General features: G+C 39.8%; 1 pseudogene; it reads right to left on the minus strand.

Moving 5' to 3' along the window:
• Nucleotides 1-2,209: 2,209 nt before the first annotated feature.
• On the minus strand, nucleotides 2,210-2,872 carry LOC110146616 (zinc finger CCHC domain-containing protein 17 pseudogene; annotated as a pseudogene).
• Nucleotides 2,873-7,082: the final 4,210 nt, after the last annotated feature.

Here is a 7,082-nt window from a genome sequence, read left to right on the forward strand (position 1 = left end):
TAACTATTTATGAATAGTTAAATGTTATACATACATGTCTATATATTTAGTTTACATTAATTTTTGAAGATTACTGTGTTTCCAATTTGTCTCTACTATATTATTTTATTTTCCCCTAAGATATCTAGTTTTAATCAGAAAAGTGATTTGTCATTGTGAATTTCTTGGTATAGCAAATTTAAAATTTAAACTACAAATAGAGGTAGATGGAAATACATCTACTTCGTGTTTAATGTGGTCTTAATTTCTGTGAATTTCATGCTTTCTTATCCCCTTCATCTCTTCTGTAAGGGACCACTTTGTCACATGCTTTAACTGAAGGAGAATGAAAAACTCTAATAAAAGGCCCAGCATCAGCATAAAGTGAGGCATTTTGAGCTCTGTGGTGCAAAATGAAAGTATAATATTCATTGCAAAGAAGACTTAGAGTTCTATTATCCTGTCATTTATACTTAAATGCACTTCAATTTCTAGAGTACATTAAACAAAGGAAGTTTGGAATGGAAGTCTCTTTTAAATTTTGTAAATTGGAATCCTGAGGCTTGAAGACCACTGAATACTTTCAGCCATGCTCCAAACAACATGGACAAGATGTTCCAGACATGATGTAACAAGCTATAAGTGTCAAAATATGTGAGCATAAAATAGGGAGCTGATTTTGTGATTCCGCTTATATCACAGCCACTGAGGGAATGGGTTAGCACGCTGCAACTTACTCCCCAGTTCTGGAGAACTATGCAGTTCTGCTTCTGGCCTTGAAATTAGGATTTCCTGCTGAAATGAAAACTAGGTTTATGTTGTGCTAAAGGGTCAGGAACAAACTAGGTTGTAATTATGGAAGCAGTATCTCTGGGCTCAGTCCTAGATCCTCTAATAATCCTGGGCATTGATTTGATTGATAACAGGAACCTCACAGGGTGGAACACCTCCCCTTAAGCCTCAGTCCTGATGGATTCTGGGTACATGTACAGGATGAATTAATGATAGAATTGTTTTCAGTGCTTAGAGCTGAAAGAGACTTAAATGGTCATTTTGTACAATCACTCATTTTAAAGATGAGAAAATGAGCTTTGGAGAAATTACAGCTTTCAGTTTTAATACTGTTTTCTCCAAGAAAAGTCCTGCCGATAGTAACAACTCCAAAGTCATGGATCAAGTCTAACCAACACGTAGGTGGTTTAATCTGGGCTCTGACCCCTGGTGGCTCAGATGTTAAAGTGCCTGCTCACAATGCTGAAGACCTATGTCTGATCTCTGGGTTGGGAAGATCCCCTGGAGAAGGGAAATGGCTACCCACTCCAGTATTTTTGCCTGGAGAATTCCATGGACGGGGAAGCCTGGCATGCTACAGTCTATGGGGTCAAACCTGCCTCTCTCTATATATAAATATATATATAAATGTATATATATTTTTAGTATCAGGAATTTAATCAGAAACCTGAAATGGAGCCGAATGGCTCACAGTGAAATAAATACAGAGTAAAGCAATGATTTCGGCTTGAGCTGTCTGGTTCAGTGGTCTGCCGGAATGTCACAAACAAGCTGAGACCCTGCGAACAATGGTTTTCTGGCTGTGACCACTGGCTGCCACTTCTAACGTAGCAGAGTCATCTCAGGGGAATGGAAGAAGTGAGCACCACGTCGCACCATGTTCTCCGTCATTCTGTGAGTCTCCCTCTGCCCCTGCGCTGGATGTAGCGGAGACCATCCAGCGATCAGGCCCGGTGGGCAGGCCAACACGGAGGGAGCAGTCGCTGTGTTCAGTTACAGCCGGACTCAGCCCCGGAGCAGTTCCTGTGGCTCTGGCCTGGACTCCAGCCGGACTCAGCCCCGGAGCAGTTCCTGTGGCTCTGGCCTGGACTCCAGCCGGACTCAGCCCCGGAGCAGTTCCTGTGGCTCTGGCCTGGGCTCCAGCCGGACTCAGCCCCGGAGCAGTTCCTGTGGCTCTGGCCTGGACTCCTGTGCAGGAATCCGGCCGTGGAGCTGGAGAGGGTCATAGGGCCTTCAATGAAGCTGGTGAATGGATGGGTGGGCTGCAGGGTCACTTGCAAAGGAACCAAGAATGATAAGGAAACAACCCAATTCAGGCAGATGCTTTGAATACCGAACTTCCATACTTGCCTGTGGCATGAGGGACGCCATCTCCCATGGGAGAGAAGAGGATGGGAGGCCTTATTCTTAATCCTGAGTCTTTCTAGGAGCCAGGGCTTCAAAGCACAGGCTCCTGCTTCCTTCTCTCAACCACTCTTTCTACCCCACTCTCACTCCTTGTGCTGTTTTTTTCTTCTTTTTCTTCTTCTCTGCTGTCCTTTGACATGTGCCTCGACCTCTTACCTGTATCGTTCTCAGAGTCTGAGCTGTCAGTCAGATGACTTCCTGTCTCTGTTTCTTTTACTTCTTTCTTTTTCTAGAAGAATTTCTCGTGGGGTCAGGCTTTTCAAACTCTGCTGATTTTGCCTCTTCCTTCTCCTCTTCCTCACTGGGTGTCAGAGAGTACTTGGTCCCACCTGGTTGCATGACACAATCCTTTGCAAAGTGGCCTTTACAGCCACACGTCTTGCAGGTGGACTCGAGGGTGATCTTCTGCCCAGTGTAATCCTGGAAGGACCGCCTCCACCTCTCTTCTTGCTCAATGATAACCTTGTTGGGATCAAGGTCCTTCCCGGTCCCTTGGTTGACACCCTTCAGGGAGAGGGTTACTTTAATCCTATCATTTTTCATCTTTTGGCTAATAAGCATCACCCACACTTTGTCTCCAACATCTACTATCTCAGAGGGCTTAACCACGCGACAGGGTAAGTCTAGTTCGATGGACTAGACCTTGCTTCCGACAGCCTGGGATTCTGATAAAGGCTCCATAGTCTGTGACCATAGCAGCCTCTCCTTGGAAAATAGTGGAGAGAGCAGGCAAGTCCTCCACAGTCTTGGGTCTTCCTGAATTGATCCTTCATGTTCCTCCATTTCTCTCCTGATAAAGTTAATTGAAGTGTTTCAGTGTCATCCTCTGGCTTCCCCTTGCAGCATTGCACAAAACACCAAAACCCAGTCAGGCAAACCTGCCAATATTTCTATGATCATCTCTATTATTGTTACAAAAAATTGTTTCCTCAGATAGTTTATCCTAATTGTTCCATTCTTTACTCAATCACTGGGTACTTTTCTGAAACTTATTTAGCTTATAAGCTATTTCTATGCCTTTATTTGAAGTGAAAATACTGTTTCAAACATATCGTGACAAATGAACATGGGATCCTTTTCTCTTTATGAAACATAGAGACTAGAAAGACAGTCGGTGTTTGGTTATTACTCTTAATATTTACATTAACATTAAAAATAGCTGATTTTCACATTCAGCACATCTTCTCATTGGCATTCCCATGATGGAACATCCCCTCCTTTTCTGTGTAAATCTGATTAAGGGGCTGTTCCTGCTGTCAAAACTTCCATTCCATTTCAACAACAATCCTATTTACACAAGGACCTCAAGGTTGAACATTGAAAGTACCTAACCATTACTGAATATTGAATCATTTCTCTCCACATAAAATTGCAAATATGGTCTGAGAGCCAATTTCCCGATTACCTTGGTTGAGTAGGACTAATTACTTCTAAACTGGGTGCAGCCACGGTCTGCCAAAGCAATGCTGGATTCTTCCAATATCAGGAGAGCTCTGCCCACCCAGTGATTGTCTCATACTGAATGCTCTAAGATTACTCATGCTTATAGTAATGATTCACTTTTAAAATAATGCTAATTGCAAACAATCATAATAGTACAATTTATTTCAATGCCTACCACATGGAAAGCATCACATAAAGTATCTATTATCTCATTTCATTTACTTCTGAAAATGTGGCAGGTATTATTATTGACACTTTATAAACAGGAAAGTTGAGTTTCATAGGGATTGTCACGTACCCAAAGCCACAGAGCTAATAAGTTCAAGAGCCTAAGGCTATTTTATATTGATGCTTCACTACCATTTCCATGTTATCTTAAAACAACCAGTGAAGATAAATGATGCCTGAGAAGGGCATCAATTTGGAAATTAGTAGAACTGAGCTCTGTTCCTGCTTCAGCCACTAGCTGAAAGGTGACCTTAAACCAGCACTTTGCTTCTCATTTCCTTCATCTGTAGAATTAAGTGATAGAACTAGCTTTAGCCATCTGTGATTTTAAGTAATCTCAGAGAAATTTTTGTTTGTTTGTTTGTTTTGAGAAAGAAAATTGAAAAAATAATCATTCACAATAGTAATGCCATTGAACAATATTTCTCTGGTAATTCCAGTTTCTCATCTGATTTCATGGCTTCAATCACAGAACAGTCCTTTTCATATAAAAACTCCATGTTCTGACCAGATCAGTGAAGCACAGAGAAAGACATGGAATTGACTTATCATGGGTTAGACTCTTACAAAGTTTGAATTTAGCTTCATGCACTTATTATGCAGCATATATAAAAAATTGAATGAATGATGTGAAGCAAGGTGGGAATTTAACACAAGCATAAAGGATATTTACAGTATGTGTGATGAAGCATAAAAATACATTTATCTCCCTCCAAAAGCAAAATGTTGGATATATTCATGTGAAACACCTTAGGCTATATCAAGAACACTATACTTAAATATATTTGCATACTATTTAAGTACGTATACTGACTTAATCATAGCACCTCTAGGGATTCATGATAAGTTACAGAAATTGTTTTTCAAAGATAAGTGAATAAAAATTAACTACAGCACATCAGCAATTTCAGACACATATACATACCACTTTGAAAATCTGTGCTCTTGAAATATTAACAGTTCCTTAAGTATTTCTCACAATGATGCATCCATATCACACATACAGTTACCTAAACATATTGTATTTTTCTGAGAACATCAAACATCAGTATGTCCCATGTCAATTTTGTAATATTTTGAAAGAACAAAATATGGTATAGTTAGCTGACATATTTTCCTTCGTTGAAATATTCTTTTGTATGTAAACTCTTTACAGATTTTTCTCACCATTTTATCCTTTTCTGAAGTTGATAAAAATGTAAATGATGGCAAAGTGAAAGGAATTATCATTTCTTTCAGCAGTTATTAATCTGTGCCCTCATATTGGTATTGTGTAAATATAGTCAGAATACCACAATTTTGTATTACAAATAATAATAAATAATTGTTCCACAGAATTTGTAAGCACTGAGAACAACTTTTTGGAATATATTATTTTCATACACACAAAAATATGTCACTTTAGGCTATTTTAGGTTAGTAGACATTTTCACCAAACAAAAAGTGTAGTTAAGTTGGTTTCACTCATTTACTAATTTAACATGTATTTATTTGAACTCCTACTATGTGTCAGGCACTGGTGCTAGGGTTTTTTTTTTTTTTTTTTTTTTGCTAAAAATACAAAGTTGATGCTTACCCAAATCTCCAAGTACAATAAGAGAGACCAATAAACATTTAAACCAATAGTTCAGTTCAGTCACTCAGTGGTGTCTGACTCTTTGCAACCCCATGAACCGCAGCAATGCCAGGCCTCCCTGTCCATCACCAACTCCTGGAGTTTACCCAAACTCATGTCCATTGAGTCAGTGACGCCATCCAACCATCTCATCCTCTGTCATCCCCTTCTCCTCCTGCACTCATGCTTTCCCAGCATAAGGACCTTTTCCAATGAGTCAGCTCTTCGCATTTCAGATGAGCAAAGTATTGGAGTTTAAACTTCAACATCAGTCTTTCCAATGAACACCCAGGACTGATCTCCTCTAAGATGAACTGGTTGGATCTCCTTTCAGTCCAAGGGACTCTCAAGAGTCTTCTCCAACACCACAGTTCAAAAGCATCAATTCTTTGGTGCTCAGCTTTCTTTATAGTTCAACTCTCAAATCCATACATGACTACTGGAAAAGCCATAGCCTTGACTAGACAGACCTTTATTGACAAAATAATGTCTCTGCTTTTTAATATGCTGTCTAGGTTGGTCATAACTTTCCTTCCAAGGAGTAAGCGTCTTTTAATTACGTGGCTGCAGTCACCATCTGCAGTAATTTTGGAACCTAAAAAAATAAAGTCTGACACTGTTTCTACTGTTTCCCCATCTATTTGCCATGAAGTGATGGGACCAGATGCCATGATCTTAGTTTTCTGAATGTTGAGCTTTAAGCCAACTTTTTCACTCTCCTCTTTCACTTTCAGCAAGAGGTTTTTTAGTTCCTCTTCACTTTCTGCTGTAGGAGTGGTGTAATCTGTGTATCTGAAGTGACTGATATTTCTCTGAGCAATCTTGATTCTAGCTTGTGCTTCTTCCAGCCCAGCGTTTCTCATGATGTATTCTGTGTATAAGTTAAATAAGCAGTGTGACAATATACAGCACTGACATACTCCTTTTCCTATTGGGAACCAGTCTGTTGTTCCATGTCCAGTTCTAACTGTTGCTTCCTGACCTGCATACAGATTTCTCAAGAGGCAGGTCAGATGATCTGGTATTCCCATCTCTTTCAGAATTTTCCACAGTTTATTGTGATCCATACAGTCAAAGGCTTTGGCATAGTCAATAAAGCAGAAATAGATGTTTTTTTCTGGAACTCTCTTGCTTTTTCGGTGATCTAACAGATGTTGGCAATTTGATCTTTGGTTCCTCTGCCTTTTCTAAAACCAACTTGAACATCTTTGGTTCATGTATTGCTGAAGTGTGGCTTGGAGAATTTTGAGCATTACTTTACTAGCGTGTGAGACAAGTGCAATTATGTGGTAGTTTGAGCATTCTTTGGGATTGCCTTTCTTTAGCATTGGAATGAAAACTGACCTTTTCCAATCTTGTGGCCACTGCTGAGTTTTCCAAATTTGCTGGCATATTGAGTGCAGCACTTTCACAGCATCATCATTTAGGATTTGAAATAGCTCAACTGGAATTCCATCACCTCCACTAGCTTTTTCATAGTGATGCTTCCTAAGGCCCACTTGACTTCACATTCCAAGATGTCTGACTCTAGGTGAGTGATCACACCATCGTGGTTATCTGGGTCATGAAGATCTTTTTTGTACAGTTCTTCTGTGTATTCTTGCCACCTCTTCTTAAT

This window comes from Odocoileus virginianus, chromosome 5 (genome assembly GCF_023699985.2).
Source record: "Odocoileus virginianus isolate 20LAN1187 ecotype Illinois chromosome 5, Ovbor_1.2, whole genome shotgun sequence".
Taxonomy (NCBI): Eukaryota; Metazoa; Chordata; class Mammalia; order Artiodactyla; family Cervidae; genus Odocoileus; species Odocoileus virginianus.